The 19,701-nt window shown below is 49.1% G+C and overlaps 1 long non-coding RNA gene across 1 annotated transcript; it reads left to right on the top strand.

The window, feature by feature from the left end:
- The first annotated feature begins 1,135 nt into the window (after positions 1 to 1,135).
- Positions 1,136 to 6,152, top strand: LOC140422123 (uncharacterized). The gene is made up of 2 exons (XR_011947271.1): positions 1,136 to 1,656; positions 4,870 to 6,152. It is a non-coding gene; the product is annotated as an uncharacterized lncRNA (long non-coding RNA).
- Positions 6,153 to 19,701: the final 13,549 nt, after the last annotated feature.

Genomic DNA, 19,701 nt, shown 5'->3' with positions numbered 1-19,701 from the left:
GAGTCAATCGATTAATCAGCATCAGAATATCATCACCCTTTGAATCTCAGAGAAATATTTATCTGTTCTGTTTGCTTCAAAAGATTTTAAACTTAATGTGACTGGAAAAGCACTGAGACACACACACCCGAGTGAGAGTGTTCCAGAGCACTGACTGTGGAAAGAGCTTCAACCAGTTACACAGCCTGTAAAAAACATCACACCATTCACAGCGAGGAGAGACTGTACACGTGTTCTGTGTGGACGAGACTTCAACTGAACAACAAACCTGGAGAATCACAAGGACACCCACAGCATGGAGAAACCGTGGATATGTGGGGACTGTGGGAAAGCATTCAAATCTCCATCTGCACTGGATATTCATCAGCGCATTCACACTGGAGAGAAACCATTCACCTGCTCTGTGTGTGGGAAGGGATTCACTCAGTCATTCAGCCTGCTGAGACACAATGTCACTCATACCAATGAGAGACCTTTTAAATGCTCTGACTGCGAGAGTGGCTTCAAAAGTGCTGTGGAACTGATGTCCCACCAGCGCATTCACACTGAGGAGAGATCATTCATCTGCTCTGTGTGTGGGAAGGGATTCAATTATTCATCAAGCCTGCAGAGACACCAGCCAGTTCACACTGGGGAGAGGTTGTTCACTTGCTCCATGTGTGGGAAGGGATTCGCTCAGTTTTCCAGCCTGCTGAGACACAATGTCACTCACACCAATGAGAGACCCTTTAAATGCTCTGACTGCGGGACTGGCTTCAAATGTGCTGCAGATCTGATGATCCACCAACGCATTCACACTGAGGAGAGACTATACAGCTGCTCTCACTGCTCAAAGCGGTTTCGGAAGTCATCCAACCTGCGGGCACACCAGCGAGTTCACACCGGGGAGAGACCGTTCACCTGCACGGAATGTGGGATGGGATTCAGTCATTCTTCAAGCCTGCGGAAGCACAAGCGGATTCACACTGGGGAGAAGCCGTTCACGTGCTCCGCGTGTGGGAAGGGATTCAGTCAGTCATCCCATCTGCAGAAACACCAGCGTGTTCACACTGGGGAGAGACCCTTCATCTGTTCCGTGTGTGATAAGGGCTTCATTCAGTCATCCCACCTGCTGAGACACCAACGAGTTCACAAGTGATGACAGGGGTTGGATTCTGCTGTTATTGCTGCTGTTAATCACATCCAGGACTGAACCATTCTGACACTTGGTGAAGTGGGAGGGTCGGAGGGTTTCTTTCTGCTGGACTGGCCGGTCTCACAACTTTGTTCCCAGTAGACTCATGCTCTTTGAGCCTGGGAGAGCACATTTCCCTGAAATGATCCACAAAAGCTGATGAAGTATGTTTATTTTAAATAATGTTTTCACCCTGTAAGGACTCTTCCTCTTGATTTCCCATTTCTATTACTTTGCCATTGTCATTTTGATCCATGAATATTAAATGAAAATAAACCTTGAAGTTGAGCAGAGGAAGTGAGGAACTCCGAAGTGGCAAAATACTTCACTGTACTCTGAAGGTTTAGCCTTTTAACAGAAGAACTCAGATTTTCTGGGACCTGAGACATCGGAGGGATTTGGTTTTGATTGATTGACAGGTGGCCAATGGATTGGCCAAAGACCGTATTCTGTCCGGCAACAGACAGTGATTTGAGAGTGCGGTGAGTTAACGAGGGAGGGTTAGGAATTAGATAATAATTAACCAGTTGTATTTGCTGCCTATTCAATTATAATGTGGAGACACCGGTGTTGGACTGGGCTGAGCACAGTAAGAAGTCTTACAACACCAGGTTAAAGTCCAACAGGTTTGTTTCAAACACTAGCTTTCAGTGCACTGCCCCTTCCTCAGTTCCAGAAACCTGGTACATACTCGTGTGACTCGGCCAATGCTGTCTACCTCATACGCTGCAGGAAAGGATGTCCCGAAGCGTGGTACATTGGTGAGACCATGCAGACGCTGCGACAACGGATATACGGACGTCGCGCGACAATCACCAGGCAGGAATGTTCCCTTCCAGTCAGGGAACAGTTCAGCAGTCAAGGGCATTCAGCCTCTGATCTCCGGGTAAGCGTTCTCCAAGGCGGCCTTCAGGACGCGCGTCAGCGCAGAATCGCCGAGCAGAAACTTACAGCCAAGTTCCGCACACATGAGTGCGGCCTCAACCAGGACCTTGGATTCATGTCGCATTACATTCACCCCCCCACCATCTGGCCTGCGAAATCCTACCAACTGTCCTGGCTTGACACAATTCACACCTCTTTAACCTGGGGTTACCCCATCTCTGGATCTGTAAAGATTTTTTTATTTTTATTTTTTTAATTCTCCTTTTTCACATTTTCTCCCACATTTACATCCATCAACAATAAACAATAATCAGCAAGATATGCCAGTCCCCATAATAACAATGATCCCATCTACCCACCAACCCCTAAACCTCAACCCGCATGTTTACATAAACAAATGGCAAAAAGGAATCAGGGATTACCCATTGTCACCCTTAATCTTACACAGCTTTCCCCCCCCCCCCCCCCCCCCACCCCCACCCCAGGTCTCCAGCTCCTCCCGTCCACTGCCTCTTGTAAAACTCCGCCTCCCAACCTCGGTTCCTTCCCCCCCAACTTTCCACCCCGGCGTGACCACTCGGACCCTGTTCTGCCAGGCTCCGATGGCCGCAGCCCCTCCCCCCACCTCACTCCCGTTCACTGGCCGGCTTAAACCGGCCAGCGTGGAGGCCCCCGCCCGGGTCCCTTTCCCACTTGCCCGGCCCTAGGAAAGCCCAAAGATCCCCTTTTAGCACACAAACCCCGCATATCCACCTACACCCCAAAGAACTCTCATTTCGAGTGAAAGTCCCGTCCCCTTGTCCAAATATATACCACATTGGCTCCTTTAATCTCTACACCCGCGCGCAGTGATACAAAAAAGAAGAAAATACAGTCATGAGGTTACATCGGCACCTGGCCATTCCTCAATTTGTCAGTTCTGCCACAGTCCTTCTGCTTTCGCAAACTCCTCCGCTGCTTCCGCCGTTCCAAAATAAAAGTCCCTCAGCTTGTAAGTCACCCTCCGCTTCGCTGGATATACAATGCCGCACCGCACCTTGCTAATGTACAGTGCCCTCTTCACCCGGTTGAAGGCAGCCCGCTTCCTTACCAGCTCCACTGTAAAGTCCTGGTATACACGTATTCCAGCCCACTGCACCACCCACTTCTGCTTGGCCCAGCTCAGGACCTTCTCCTTCACCCAGTACCTACGGAAGCAGAGAGTCACTGCCCTTGGCGGCTCACTCGCCTTTGGTATAGGCATCCACGATCGATGAGCCCGATCCAGTTCATATCGGGAGGGATCCTCCCCCTCCCCCAATAATTTTGCCAGCATCGTGGCAAAGTACTCCGTCGGCTTCGGTCCTTCAACTCCTTCGGGCAGCCCCACAATCCTCAAATTCTGTCGCCTGGATCTGTTTTCCAGGTCTTCCATTTTTCCTCGCAGATCCTTGTTAGTATCCATCACCTTCCACATCTCTTTCCCCATCGAGGCAAGTTGATCACCATGCTGCAATAACATCTCCTCCACTTCCTTCAGCACCTCCCCTTGCTCTCGCACCTCCGCCACTGCGCTCGCCACCTCCGTCCTCACCGGGGAGACCGCCTCCTCCACCAGCACACTCAAAACCTCCCTCATCTCCTTCCTCACCGTCTCCATGCATTTCGCAACCTGCGCCAACTGCTTTTCAAATTCCGCAGCAATCACCTTAGTTATTTCTTCAGCCGTAAGCAGTGCGGCCTTCCCTGGTGCTCCAGCCTCCATTTTTCCTGGTGACCCCGCGGTGACCTTTCCACTCCCCGACGGACCTCCAGCTGTTTTTTTTTCCAGCCGTTTTCTTGCTCACCCTCGACATTTTTCTTTGTTCCTTTTTTCCTCCTGTGTCTTCACTGTGCCTTCTCCCTTCGTCTGCCGCCTCCGCGGACCCTGGGACCGGGCTTAAAGCCCGACAATGCCGTTGCCGACCGGGAGCCCTCCATTGTGCGGCCGCCTCCCGCCCGCCGTCTGGATCTGTAAAGATTTAATCACCTGCTAATGCTCGTATTCCAAGCATTGTCTTGTATCTTTGACTTTGTCTATATATATGTTTCTGGAACCTACCGCTTCATTCACCTGAGGAAGGAGCAGTGCTCTGAAAGCTAGTGATTTGAAACAAACCTGTTGGACTTTAACCTGGTGTTGTAAGACTTCCTACTGTATTTAATTATAGTTATTGTTATTAACAAAATTAATCATGTTTAAATTTACAAACTTGGTGACTGCAGTTATTGGGTAGCCAAAGATCAAAGATTTTGGATGTTTTCTTTGAATTAATTTGTTAATTTCAATTGTGTTGCGACTCTGGGTCAAGTGGGGCTGGAATTGACCGTGCACTAGCCCAGGGTGTGATATCAGCCCAGTACAGGCAAATCTAAAATAAATACAGATAGGGCTGGAAAAACACAGCAGGTCTGGCAGCATCTGTGGAGAGAGAAGCAAAGTTAACGTTCCACGTCCAATGTAACTCTGTTTCAGAACTAAAGAGAGGGAGAAATGTGATGGGTTTGATGCTGGTGAGAAAGGGGGAGGGTCAGGTAGAACAAAAGAGAAAGTCAGGGATTGGTTAGAGGGCGGGTGAGATTAAAAGATTAAAATGTCCTGGAACAAAAGGCAAAGAGGCTGGTTTAGCACACTGGGCTAAATCTCTGGCTTTTAAAGCAGACCAGCAGTGCGGTTCAATTCCTGTACCAGCCTCCCTGAACAGGTGCCGGAATGTGGCGATTAGGGGCGTTTCACAGTAACTTCATTTGAAACCTACTTGTGACAATAAGCGATTTTCATTTCATTTCAGATGGAGGCAATGGATTGGATTGGATTTGTTTATTGTCACATGTACCAAGGTGCAGTGAATATTCCACCCTGGTTCACATGTACCAAGGGCAGACAGCCCAGACAGATCATTTAGACATGGTCGTACACTATGTGACTAGAGCTGTACATTTGTCCAGAGTAAGTGTTAATGGCAGAATAAAGGACAGCTCCGTCTGGAAGGAAAGAAAACCCAGGAAAACAAGATGTAGATTGACACTTGGCAAAAAACCCAAATCAAAATGGAGGAGAGAGTTCTGGGTCTGAAGTTGTTGAACTCAATGTTGAGTCCAGAAGGCTGTAAAGTGCCTCATGGGAAGATAAGGGGCTGTTCGTCCAGCTTGTGTTGGGCTTCTCCGGAACATTGCAGCAGGCCGAGGACAGAAATGTGAGCCTGAGAGCAAGGTGGTGAATTCTAATGGCAGCAAGCGGAAGGTCAGGGTCATGCTTGTGGACTGAGCGGAGGTGTTCCACAAAGAGGGCAGGGAACAGGCTACAGATGAATTAAAGAGAAACCATTTGGGTCCAGAACATTGTGAACATCCTTTTACCCTGGTTGTCTTTGATCCTCAAGTCATTTTCTGTTTTTCTAACCATGTCCTGTTTCATTAATAAACTTTTGTCAGAAATGTTAATAATTGGGGAAAACTAAGATTTGGAAAATGAAATGGGGATAAAATAAAATGGGGAGTTGATAATGGCAACTATCTGAAGAGATTTTGAGATGCAGATTTGCATATCAGTGAGAAAAGCAAGTGTTTACCCATGTGACTAGAGGATAACAATGGGGTTTAGAAGAGGTAACTTCAAAGTAGAGAGATAAGGAACTTGATATGTATATGCTAAAAGCTGACTCCACAGGGTGGATAACATCAAAGGGAAAGAATGATATATCAATAACATAATGATTGTGACAAGGACAGGCAAACGAACCATCACAGCCACACCCAGCTGCAGAAAAAGTCTCCCGAAGAGAAGTAGCAGATTTCGCCTTTGCTGAAACTGAGTACGGTTTCCCTGAACTTGGCAAATAACCAGCACATGGTAACTATCTGCTGGATTTGGCTCAGAGTTATATAATGGATGTTGGTTGGGAACAAGGAGGCATCTCAGAGTTCAGGAGACATAGGTAGTTGGGAACCAAGTGGTAACTGCCTGTAACACAGTGTGTGTATAGCCATCAGTGTACTTAACTGTTGTAGTGTATTATCACCTTCCTGTTTTTTATTTTAAATAAATGTTCTTTATTAATGGTTCACACAACGACTGGAATATTCCACCCTGGTTCACATTTTTCTCACAATATACCAAATTAAAAATATACGCTGTGAAGAACCAGTGTTCCAAGTTACTCTTCTGGATTTTGGGATACCCTCACATTAACATCAGGTGGATTCTTAACAAATTGGGGGCTTGCCTGGGATTTTGGAAAGCATAATCCCTTGGGTGTAAAGGAATTTGTGAGTTTTAAATATAACAAGAGTGGGGAAAGTTTGGAACAAAGTAAGCAATACATGGTTTAAACTAAGGTGACTGCAGCATGATTCTTCCTGTGGCTAAGGCTTTCCTTAAGGCGGAGATGTAACTCTGCATGATCACTTCCAGTGACAGCCATGAGCTGACCGGTCGCACGCAAGGTGACTCTGGTGTGAAACCTTGAATATGACCTTTTGACCCCTTCAATTGGGCACCAAAATTATTCACGACCCCACTCCCACCCCTCACACACACCGCCTAACCCCCGCAAACCGCATCAACGAGAAATAGAAAAGACAGCCAACCGCCCAGCGGAAAAGCCAGCAAGGACAAGGGGAGGATACCGCAGCTTCAGAGCAAGTGGGGGGGGGGGGGGGGGGGGGGATACCGCAGCTTCAGAGCAAGGGGGGGGGGATACCGCAGCTTCAGAGCAAGGGGGGGGGGATACCGCAGCTTCAGAGCCGGCAGCCACACGAGGTGGCACGGAACCGAGAAGGACCAACTCCACAGAGTTCTCAGCGCAGTCCCAAGCTGATGGACAAACTTATCGGCTTCATCACCTCCAAGCCCCATAGCCACAGGGAGGAGCTGCAGACCTCTTGGCAGCCGTCGAGACAGCAGTGGAGGCGGCAACGGCACCCATGAGGGAGGCTATGTCCAAAATGGAGCGGCGGCTTGAGGCCCAAAGGTCGATGGCGAGAGCCCTCGAGAAGGCTGCCACGGAGCAAGGGAATGGGATCGTGGCAAGATTAATCAGGGCCCAGAAGGGCTTAGAAAAAAATAGACGACCGGGAGAACAGGTCTCAATGCCAAAACCTAAGAATTGTGGGGTACCAGAAGGTATGGAGGGGCGGAACCCCACGGATTATGTATCGGCAAAGCTCAGGAAACCGGTTGGTGAGGAGGGCTTCGCCAAACACCCGAAGGTGGACCACGCCCACAGGTCGCTTCGGCAGTGGCCCAGAGTCAGGAGACCTCCGCAGCCGATAATTGTAAAGTTCCACAAGTATCAGGACAAAGAATGGATCCTGAGGTGGGCGAGAGGGTGAAGTGGGAAGGACATTTCATCTGCTTGTATCAAGACATTGGGGCAGACCCGGCCAAGTGCCAGGCCGAATTTAACAGCCCTAAAACCACCCTATACAAAAGCAAGGTGCGGTTTGGCATGTTTTACCCTGCCAAGTTATGGGTCACATGCCAGGGGAAAGAGTACTATTTCGACACCCTGGAGGACGCCAACAAATACATCCAGAAGAATGGTCTGGACAGGCAGTGAGAGTGCACATGGGCTAGAATGCGAGTAGAGCTGAGAGGGGCAGGAACGAATGTGGGCATAGATGACAGGGCGAGGGAGCGGGGAAGAGGCAGACGGGGTTAAATAGGGGAACCTGTCCAAGAGAGGAGCCACTACACCAGCGAATAAGCTGGTGCTTGGAAGTACAATGAAGCAGGAGGCTGCGGCGCATCTCCTGGGAGGGAAGGCACGCCTGGCAGGTGGGAGATGCAAGACAGAAATTCAGGGAAAACAAAGGGGTAAAGGAGGCAAGGCCGGGGTTGTGAGGGGAGGGGGGGAATGGTAGGGGGAAGCATAAGGGTAAGAGGAGACGGGGGAGGGGGTAGAGCGCTGGCTGCAACAGACAACACGTGGAGATGGCGAAAAAGAGGAAGCAGTTTGCGGCCAGTTTGAACGGCCTGAGAGCGAGGGCAGGCCCGATCGGACAGGGCCGGGCCCACATGGTGAGTATAGTTAACCCCATAGGAGGGGGCAGCACACCAGCCCCTCCAATCCGGTTGTTAAATAGACCGTGAGGGTATTAACGGGCTGTTGAAGAGATCCGGATGCCTCGCCCATCTCAAGAGTCTGAGGATGGGCGTAGCCTTCCAACAGGAAACAAACCTGGGAGAGAGGGACCGACAGCGGGTAAGGAAGGGCTGGACAGCACAAACGTTACACTCATGTTTCGACACTCGGACAAGGGGGCATGGCCATATTCTCATTTACAGCAACAAGCACAGTGATGGACCCAGGAGGTGGTACATAATGGTCAGCGGGACCCTGGAAGGGGCTCCTGTTGTTTCGGTAAATGAATGCCCCGAACTGGAACGACACAGAGTTCATCAAGAAAACAATGGCCGAAATCCCGGACTTGGACACACACCAACTAATGATGGGGGCCACTTTAACAGGACCTGACATTGGACAGATGAAACCCCAGGACAGGTAACATGTCAGGCATGACATGAAAATTGAACACCTTTATGGAGCAGATGGAGAGGGAGAGGATGGGTTGGGGGTAGACCCGTGGAGGTTCCACCAGCCGAGAAAAAAAAATTCTCCTCCCACATGCATAAGGCCTACTCACGGATAGACCTTTTTGTGGTAGGGAAGCGAGTACTTCCAGGAGTAACAAAGGCGGAATACTCCGTGATTGTAATCTCCGATCACTCGATGCATTACATCGACATGTGATTGGAGAAGGAATGGGTCCAACACCCTGCCATGGAGGCTGGACACAGCCCTCCCAGCCAATGAGAAATTCAGTACTAAAATATCCCAAACCCTCAGCCATTATGTTTCCTGCAACCAGAACAGGGAGATCTCACCCTCCACATTCTGGGAGGCACTGAAGGTGGTGATCAGGGGGAAACCATAGCTTATAGGACCCTTAGGGACAGGAAGGAAAGGGAAGTCGAGCAGCGGCTGATCGACTCCATGCTGGAGGTGGATCGACAGAACTCCACAGCCCCAACCGTGGAACTGCTGGCAGAAAGGAATAAGCTGCAGATGGAATTTGACCAGCTCTCCACACGGAAGGCAGCCCACCAGCTCTACCAGGCACGGTGGGCCCAGCTCTCCACACGGAAGGCAGCCCACCAGCTCTACCAGGCACGGTGGGCCCAGCTCTCCACACGGAAGGCAGCCCACCAGCTCTACCAGGCACGGTGGGCCCAGCTCTCCACACGGAAGGCAGCCCACCAGCTCTACCAGGCACGGTGGGCCCAGCTCTCCACACGGAAGGCAGCCCACCAGCTCCACCAGGCACGGTGGGCCCAGCTCTCCACACGGAAGGCAGCCCACCAGCTCTACCAGGCACGGTGGGCCCAGCTCTCCACACGGAAGGCAGCCCACCAGCTCCACCAGGCACGGTGGGCCTTTTACGAACATGGAGACAAAGCCAGCCGCAAGCTGACGTACCAGTTGAGAAAACAGGCGGCCAGGAAAGAGAGAGCTCAACTTAGGGACAGTAACGGTCGGATGGTAGCGAACGCAAACAAGGTTAATAAATAAATCCTTTAAAATCTTTTACCGAGGGCTATACACCTCCAAGACCCCAGAAGGGGTCTCCGGGATGGAACAATTCCTTGACAGACTGGATATGCTGGTGGTGGGGTAGGATGGGAAATGGGTGCTGGAAGCACTGCTAGGGCTGGGCAAAATCGTGGAATGCATCAACACCATGCAATCAGGGAAAGCAGCAGGACCGGATGGGTTCCCGGCAGACTTTAAAAAACATCCTCAGCAGCGCTGGCCCCACACTTGCGGGAGATGTTCAATAACTTATTGTCAAAGGGGGCCCTGCCACCCATGCTAGCCCAGCCTCGATCTCTTTAATCCCCAAGAAGGACAAAGACCTAATAGAGTGTGGACCATACAGACCCATCTCTCTCTTAAATACTGATGTGAAAATCTTTGCGAAAGCACTGGCGAGGCGACTGGAGAGCTGCCTGCGGAAGATCAGACCGGGTTTGTTCAGGGCAGACAACTTGCAACAAACATCAGACACCTGCTGAACGTTATAATGACCCCATCAGTGGAGAGGACACCAGAGGTGATCGTCTCCCTAGATGCTGAGAAAGCTTTTGATCGAGTAGACTGGAGGTATCTCCTGGAGGTGCTTGAACAGTTTGGGTTTGGAGCAGGGTTCACCCTGTGAGTGAAGCTGCTGTGCAGCACTCTTATGGCGAGTGTTTAGACGAATGCAACCAGCTCTGAGTACTTCTGGCTGCACAGGGGAACGAGGTGGGAGTGCCCGCTATCCCCACTCCTGTTCATGCTGCCAATTGAGCCGCTGACTCTTGCCCTTAGGTCGGCACCTCCGGCCCATTGGTCCACAGCTCAGCTGGTGGACTTTTTAACAGCTCATTTCCAAAAACAGAGGTTTGAAATCTCTGAAGAACTAGTAAGGGCCATTGACCCAATTAAGGTGGCAGTGGAGAGAGTTGAGCAGTGACTAGAGGCTCAGGGTGCGTCGCTACAGAAAATGGAGGAGTCTGTCGCCGACCACGTGGACCGGCTGGGTGGAAGCAGAGCTCTCCTTGGTGGCTGATAGCTTCAGAAAAGTATGTGACAGGTTGACGAGTTGGAGAATCGAGAGCTTCGGCAAAATATCGGAATAGAGGGTCTGCCAGAGGGGTTAGAGGGCTAGTTATCTTTGGAGTATGTCGCACAGATGCTGCAGAAGCTGGTAGGTGAGAAAGTTTTCAGGCACCCCTGATTGGGGCACGGAACTGGCCAAATGGTGAGTCAGATTGAACAGGGTCAAGGCGGTCCTGCATAAAGAATGTGTGAGATTTGGAATGTTGTATCCGGCTCTTTTATGGATCACCTTTCGGAACCAGAAACACTTTTGAGACACTCCAGAGGAGGCAGGCAAGTTTCTGAGGGACCAGGTGACTGGGGATCTGTAAATATGTTAAAATGTGCTTGTTCTGTGCGGTTGATGATATTGTTGATAGTTCAGTTGTTGTGCATTTCTGTACATTTGTTATGTTCTCTTTATCATTCTCCTTCCAGTTTTCTTTTTATTGAGGTGTGTTTGATGTTCTGGGTTTGGGAGATGTGGGATCGTGATTATCTTTGATTCGGTTTGGGTGATATTTGATTTGATTTATTGTCACATGTACCGAAGTTCAGTGCAAAGTATTTTTCTGCGGCCAAGAGAACATACACAGTCCGTATGTGTATATATGGGGGTTCCTGCTCTGTTGTAATGCTGTAGTGTTATATGTACTGTTACTGTATTACGGATTGTTCAATATTGTTTTGTTTTTGTCTTTTCCTGTTTTTGTATTTTCTGGATATACATTCAATGAATTATCTTTTAAAAAAAATAATAGCAGGGTGAGTAAATGCTTTGTGATTTAAAATGATGCTGGTGAAGTAAAAAAAGTCAGAGCTATCATACTTAAATGTGGTCAGGTACACGGGAGTCTGGTCCCCACACCTATAGGAGAAAACACAGCAGTAGAGTTATTCCAGGATTTTACACTGAATTCTGGGACACTAGTTCATCACATGATTTGGTCTTAGCATTATGTGAGAGGTCAAAGGGTGAACAATTACTATTCATGAACTATCCTCCTTCCTCAGAATTAAAATAATCAGTTCTGTTCTCTAAATTCAAAGAAAAACAAGCATTAAAGTATTCAGCCTTTCACGGTGCTGAGGACACAGGTTCGATCCCAGCTCTGGGTCACTGTCCGTGTGGAGTTTGCAAATTCTCCCCGTGTCTGCGTGGGTCTCACCCCCACAACCCAAAGATGTGTAGGGTAGGTGGATTGGCCACACTAAATTACCTCTTAACTGGAAAACAAGAATTTGGTACTCGAAATTTAAAAAATAGATTAGTGAATGAAAATCGCTTATTGTGGCAAGTAGGCTTCAAATGAAGTTACTGTGAAAAGACCCTCGTCGCCACATTCCGGCGCTTGTTCGGGGAGGCTGGTACGGGAATTGAACCCGCGCTGCTGACCTGCCTTGGTCTGCTTTAATAGCCAGCTCTTTAGCCCTGTATTAAACCAGCCCCAGTTAGTGTCGTCTAATGTGTTATTATATATTTTTTCCAATTACAGGACAATCTAGTGTGGTCAGTCCACCTTCCCTGCACATCTTTGGGTTGTGGGGGGAGGGAGGGGGGGGGGGGGGGTTGGCGAGGGAAGCAATGGCCATGCAGACACGGGGAGATTGTGCATAATTTGTGATGTTTAAAAAGAGTCACTTTATTTCCCATAATGCGAGGGATAATCCCACAAAGAATTGATACCTTAGAGGGCCGGTTAAGTGGCTCGGCCCAAAACAAGGGACTATGATAAATAATATTAATAGATGACCATCATCCTGTTTTAAACCCCAGATACCAGCCAGGTCCAGCAAAATCGAGCTGGTTGACGTACATAAGGGGGAAGAAACTGTTAATGTCATTGGAGGGTCTTCCAGTGGTGGCCATGAGCTGAGTGTTCACATGAAAGTTGGCTCTCGCATGAAATCTTTCACTACACACTTTTAATCCCAGCAAACATTCCCACAGCCTGACCCCCGTCAACCGCACTGACAAGAAGAATGGGAAAAAGTCCGTCGCCCAGTCGATAAGCCAACAAGGACAAGGGGAGGGTACCTCAGCCTGGGAGCCGGCAACCACATGAGGTGGGGCTGACCCCACAGAGCTCCCAGTGCAGACCCAGGCACTGATGGACCAGCTTATGGGCTTCATCACCATTTGGTGCTCCAGAGACACAGGGAGGAGTTGAGAAGAGACCTCCAGCTGTCGAAACAGCAGCAGAAGCTGCTGCGGCCCCCATGAGGGAAGCAATGGCCAAGACGGAGCGGAGGCTCGAGGTCCGGAAGACAATGCAAGAGACCTTAAGAAAGGTGCCAAGGATCAAGGGACCGGGTCATGACACTTGAGGCCAAGGTGGCGAGCCTGATCAGGGCCCAGGAGGAGCTAAAAGGAAATGTCGATGGCCAGGAGAACAGATCGCGTCAACAGAACTTGAGAATTCTGGGGCCGCCGGAAGGAACGGAGGGGAGGAACCCAATGCAGTGCGTAGCGGTGATGCTCGGGAAGCTGGTCAGCGAGGAGGGCGTCACCAAGCCCCGGAAGTAGACCGCGCGGACAGGTCACCTCCCCATAGCGGGGGAGCCACCGCAGGCGCTAACCGTGAGGCTGCACAAGTCCCAGGACAAGGAGCGGAGGTGGGCGAGAGGCGTGAGAGGGGGCAAGTGGGAAGCACATTCCATCTGCTTGTACCAAAACATTGTGCCGACCTGGCCAAGAGTCGGGCCGAATTTAACACCGCCATATCCGCCCTGTACAAAAATGAGGTGCAGTTTGTCATGCTCTACCCTGCCAAGCTATGGGTTACATATCATGGGAAGGAACATTATTTTGATGCCCCGGAGAAAGGCAACACATTTGTCCAGAAGAACGGACTGGGCAAACAGCGATAGAATGCAATGGCCAGAACACGGGCTGCAAAGGATGAGAGGGGCAGGGGCAAACACAAGCAAAGGTGCGGAGAAAGTGGGATAAGCAGACGGGGGTTAAATAGGGGAACCTGGCTAAGGGGGTTGCCACTACACTAGCGAGTAAGCTGGTGTATGGGAGCATAGTGAAGGAAGAGGCTGCCGCATGCCTCCCAGGAGGGAGGGAGCGTCTGGCAGGAGGAAGGGAAAACAGAGAAATTCAGGGAAATAAGGGCAAAAAGAGCAGTGGTCCAGGGTTGCATTGAAGAGGGAGAGCCAAGGGGGAGGGGGACCAGGAGGGGGGAGCACAAGGGCGGGGGAACAGGGAGAAACAGAAGGGGGAATGGAGGCGGGTAAAGGGCTGGTTACAACAGACAACACGTGGAGATGGTGAAAAAGAGGACGTAGTCAACGGCCATCTTGAATGGCCTGTGAGCAAGGGCAGGCTCAAACGGACAAGGCCGGGACCACAAGGTGCGTGTGGTTGACCCCATAGCAGCGTGCTGGGGGGTGGGGGGTGGGGGGGAGAGGGGGCAGACAGCACAGAGTCTCACTTGATGTTGATGACCTGCTCCTCTACATGTCGAACCCCCTAGCCAGCATTCGAAAGCTAACTGGACTCCTCAGGGAGTTCGGCATCTTCTCAGGTTACAAACTCAACCTGGGAAAGAGCAAAACCTTCCTGGTAAACCCTCAAGGGGGAGGAACAGAGCTGGAGGAATTGCTTCTTAATAAAGTGGCCCAAACCAAGTTCAGGTACCTGGGGATCCAAGTGACCCACAACTGAAAGAGGCTCCTCAAATGGAACCTCTCCAGCATGGAGGAGGCGAAGAGGAACCTGTAAAGATGGGGCTCACTCCCTCTTTCCCTGGTGGGAAGGGTACAGACAATCAAAATGAATGTACTGCCTAGGTTCCACTTTGTGTTCAGGTCACTCCCAATCTTCATCCCAAATGCTTCTTCACCAGGTCGATAAGTTAATCATGATCTTAATTTGGGGAAGGGGGGAGGGGGGGGGGGGGGAAAGAGATCCTAGGGTGCGTCAGAGTATTTTACAACGGGGGCGGCATGTGGGAGGCCTGGCCCTACCAATCTCCTATTTTACCACTGGGCGGCAAACGAGGAGAGGTGAGGGGGCTAAGTGAACTGGAGGCTGGGTCCGAATGGAGGAGGCCTACTGCATGGGGACGTCTCTCCAAGCGCTGGCCACCGTACCACTCTCTTTCATCCCACCCCCCACCCCCGCCACACCCACCTCAGGTGCCCAGTGGTAGTGGCCACCCTAAGGACATGGAACCTGTTCAGGCGGCACTTCGAACTGGGCGAGGTGTCCATAGAGACCCCCAGCTGCAACAACCACAGGTTCACACTGGCGAAGGTAGACGCCACATTTGGGTCATGGAAGGCAGACAGAGGGACACTGACAGGAGAGGACATGGACAACAGACTGGTAACCATGGGGAACTCACAGAGAGGCTCCAACTCCCTTAAGGGAATGAGCTCAGGTACCTGCAGCTGCCTGACTTTCTCTGTAAGGAGGCAAAAACATTCCCGCAAAGACCCAGACATACATTTCTGGACACAATGGTAGGGCTGGACGGGTTAGGGGGTGACAAGTGTGGCGACATCTGCTGATGACTTATGGAAAAGGTCAGGACCCCACTGGATGAGACCATGCGGAAATGGATGGAGGAAATCAGCATGGAGATAGGGGGAGGACTCTGGATCGAGGCGTTGTACAGGGTCAACTCCACCTCCTGCGTGTGAGTTGGCGAGGTGGACAGGGAATGTCGACTGGATGGATGGGAGCTTGTGAATAGCAGAGAAGGAACAGGGAGGGGGCCACCCACAGGAGGGATACAAACCCCTCCCACACAGGTTAAACCAGGAAAATGGAGGGAGTCGCCCTCAATAACTAAATAATGTAATGTGACACTGGGACCTCAATCACGGATATGGTGACAGCACGGGGCTCGTGTTTTGTTGTTTTTATTATTAACTATTATTACCGTTGTTCTTGTATTGTTCTTTGTCTGTGGAGCTCTGTCTTTGTATTACATTCAGGGGCATCAAGGGGCTGGTTTAGCACATAGGGGCTGGTTTAGCACACTGGGCTAAATCGCTGGCTTTGAAAGCAGACCAAGGCAGGCCAGCAGCACAGTTTAATTCCCGTACCAGCCTCCCCGAACAGGCGCCAGAATGTGGCGACTAGGGGCTTTTCACAGTAACTTCATTTGAAGGATACTTGTGACAATAAGCGATTTTCATTTCATTCAAATGCCAATAGAAATATTACAATGATGTCATGGAGAAATTAAACAGAATTTGGATAAATGAAACTAACATTAAGCTTTAACCCGAGGATTTGCAATGGATCAAAAAACAACAAGCTATAGCTCATCAAACATTTGTCAAAGTCATTCAGAAAGCTGAGGGAACCGGGGAACAGACCAAAATGATTCAAGTGACCAACTGGTGGGATGATATTTGGAACTGGGTTACAAACGTACAGATACACCCGGGGATCAGAATTGCTTCACACCGCATGATTATTGGTTATAACTCTGATTTTGTTGTATCAGGTGTTTACTTTAGTCATGTTTAAACATTGGGAAGTTGAGATGGAAGGGAAGATAGAAATGGAGTTATATGTGTGAAAACATGAATGAATGAGAGATAAAACTAAAGTGTAACATGGCCTGGACTGAATGTCTGCTTCCGCGAGGTGGGGTATGATCAGGAAACGTTTTGTGATCCAATTTACTGAGGCTTCATGGATCACAGGGGGACTGTAGCCGGACGGCGAACTGCTAAACATCTACCAAGCATGATGGGAAAAGTAGCTAATCTTACACAAGCATAGGGACTGTGAAAACAGCTGCAGTTGTTTTAAAAACCTGTGGAACTGATGTTCCACCAGCACATTCACACTGAGGAGGAGAGGCCGTTCAGCTACTTTCACTGTGCAAACAAGTTTAAAACGTCATCTACCCTGCTGATACACTAGTGAGTTCACACCTGGGAGAGGCTGTTCACTGTGTGGGAAGGGATTCACTCAGTTATCCAAATTGCAGACACACCAGCAAGTTCACACTGGGGAGAGGCCATTTACCTGCTCTGACTGTGGGAAGACATTCACTCTATTACACAACCTGCGGAAACACCAGCGACTTCATAAGTCTTCACAGGGATTGGATTCTGCTGTTATTGCTGCCATTAATGACATCCACACTGAACCATGTTAATTCTGACAGTAGGTGAATTGGGAGGGATGGATGGTTTCTTTCTGCTGAACTGCCCAGTCTCACCTTGCTCCCAGCCTCAAAGAGCATCCGTCTCCTTTAGGCATTTGAAGAATGTCATTCAAATGCTTTTTGTGTTCAAGTGACAAAGTTTGATTTTCCTGTTTGGAGCAACTGGGATCTTGGGCATCAGAAATAGAAGGATTGAGAACAAGAGCAGGGACGTTATGCTGAAGCTTTCTATAGCTTTGGTTAGGCCACAACTGGAGTATTGAATCCAGTTCTGGGTCTTTAGGAAGGATGTGAGGCTCCATGAGAGAGGGGAGAGGAGATTTACCAGAATGGTTCCAGGGATAAGGGATTTTAACCACAAGTTTCGTTGAAGAAGTTGGGGTTGTTCTCCTCAAACTGCCGTTGCTTAAACCAGTGTATTTCAAACTTTTTTTCCCGCAACCCACTTTTACCAAATTACTGATCTTTAGGACACACGCCGGCTGACCTTCACGATCATTATTGCTTGCCTTTAATGTGACAGGTGAGCCTGTTTGGTACTCATGATCTGACTTGCTTTGCTATTTAATGTTACATTTTGATAAGGACGATAGCTGACGATTTAAGTTCTCGCTACATCTTTTGAAAAAAATCAAGAGGTTTGTCCTCGAACTCGCCATGCATTTGAAGATTTGACGGTTTAATCTTTCATTTGCCAGTACTTCCCTGCATAGGGAAACCAGGGGCTGGTTTAGCACAGGGCTAAATCGCTGGCTTTGCAAGCAGACCAAGGCAGGCCAGCAGCACGGTTCAATTCCCGTAACAGCCTCCCCGAACAGGCGCCGGAATGTGGCGACTAGGGGCTTTTCACAGTAACTTCATTTGAAACCTACTTGTGATAATAAGCGATTTTATTGTATTTATTTTTTATATAACGCACAAGGGCTTTGCATCCTGAAGTGCATTGACACAATTAAAGCCATATCTCAAGAAATCATCTTTATACAGCTTTGTTCCCAATTTCAGTTTCTTCTTAATGAGGCCCTGAGGCTCTGTTTTTATCTCACACCAGCACTGCTTTGTCCTGCCGTGGACTCTCCTGCGAAGCTCTCTCCAGTAGATTCAGTTGTGAGATCCTGGTCTGTTTGTGTTCTGCCCTCTCTTCCTTATTACACAATAATCCATCTTCAGTTCTTCACACAGTCCTGTTGCTTGCTTGCTGGCAGCTACAAAATGGAGCAATCTCTGCTCCACGATTTCACACCCAAAGCATGGACGTACAGGGCACATGGTGTCAGTGTACGTACCGGACGCGTGACCTTCTCACCGCCCTCTGGCGGAAAGACTCCATCGTTCATATTTAAAGGCCAGTCACGGTCGGCATTCTTTTATTTTTTTAAACTTTATTTCCAATACCTGATTTTTCAAAGTTTATGACTTTATAATTACTGAAAATTAAAACATTTTCAGTTGAACATGTGCATCCTTACATTTACACACAAACTTTGTTTTAAATATATTCCCATTTATTCAGATATTTAAACAAGTACAGAAAAAAGTACAATCTTGTTTTTACTTTACAAATTATGACTTTAGACAAGATGAAGTAACTTGTCAAACACACACAATGTCACAATATTTCTCACTGTTTCCACTGCATTGCACTATCCAAACATCCAAGTCATCTCCTTCTCCATTCTCACCAAAAGCACTTACTCCCTGGTTTCCAGAGAGTGGTGACACAAAGCAATGACTGTGTAAGTTTCTGTGTAAGTGATGACTGTTAATATGTGTCGGCTGTATTGACTGGCCTCGTTTGATCGGTATGCCTCGCCAACAAATCTGGCCTGGCTTTGCTCTCACTGTCCAATAGCTGCATCCGCCCCAGTCACAGACTGCTGACCACTGCCCGATCAGGACTTCACAGTGTGGGAGTGCAAGCAGACATTGTGCCAGCTGTTGAACAGCTTGACCACAGAGCCGCAGGTCGTGTACTATCGATCGGTGGAGGGTGACGAACTGAGCAGCGCGCAGAAGACAAGCACCAGAGCGGAGCTCCAAGCTGGGGCCACCACTGTTACCATTGTGCACCCATGTGGATGTCTGTCAGCCCCTGTCCCCATCCCCTGCGTGCGGTGACCAGCACATAGCCCAGCCTCGAACCCCATGCCCCCAACACTGCAACCAATTGGAGACTGCCCGCAGCAGCATTCCTATAAGCTGGTCACGGCTGTTGGGGTCATCTTCCTATGATCGGGAATGCCACAACCGATCACTCCACGACCCTCCCGACACCTTCCCATGACCCACCCATGGGTCGCGTTGGTCGCTGAAGGAAACCAACTGGTTCTGATAGGTAAAAAGGTTAATTAATGATCCTTTGATTGTAGATTTTAAAAAACTCAGTTCAAAAGTCATTTTAAAATGGATTCCATCATGACACTGCAAAACTGTACAAATTTAACATCAGTTTACAAAGCACACAGCTTGCAGAAATAAGTAAAGCGAAGGCACAGCATTTGAAACAGTTTGCAAACGAGCTAAGCAAATGCCACATTTCTACTGAAGGTCAGGTTGACATTAGAGTTCATATGAGCCTTCCATTGTTGGAAAGAAGGAATTACAGGATAAAGCGCATACCAGTCCATGATAAGAACATATTTTGCATACCAATGCCCACTAAAGAATTCACAGATGCAACATGGCTGTTAATTCTAAGTTAATGTTGCATATTGAAGGTTGACAACCCAATTATCGAACCAAATGTATTGAAGACTCATCCAAACCAATCAGCATGTTACAGGGGCAGGAATAGATTGACTTAGGCTGATAACAAATTCCTTAAAGGTAATAGTTTTAGGCT

The sequence above is a fragment of the Scyliorhinus torazame genome, chromosome 5 (genome assembly GCF_047496885.1).
Source record: "Scyliorhinus torazame isolate Kashiwa2021f chromosome 5, sScyTor2.1, whole genome shotgun sequence".
NCBI lineage: Eukaryota > Metazoa > Chordata > Chondrichthyes > Carcharhiniformes > Scyliorhinidae > Scyliorhinus > Scyliorhinus torazame.
This window is presented reverse-complemented; position numbering and strand designations above follow the sequence as displayed.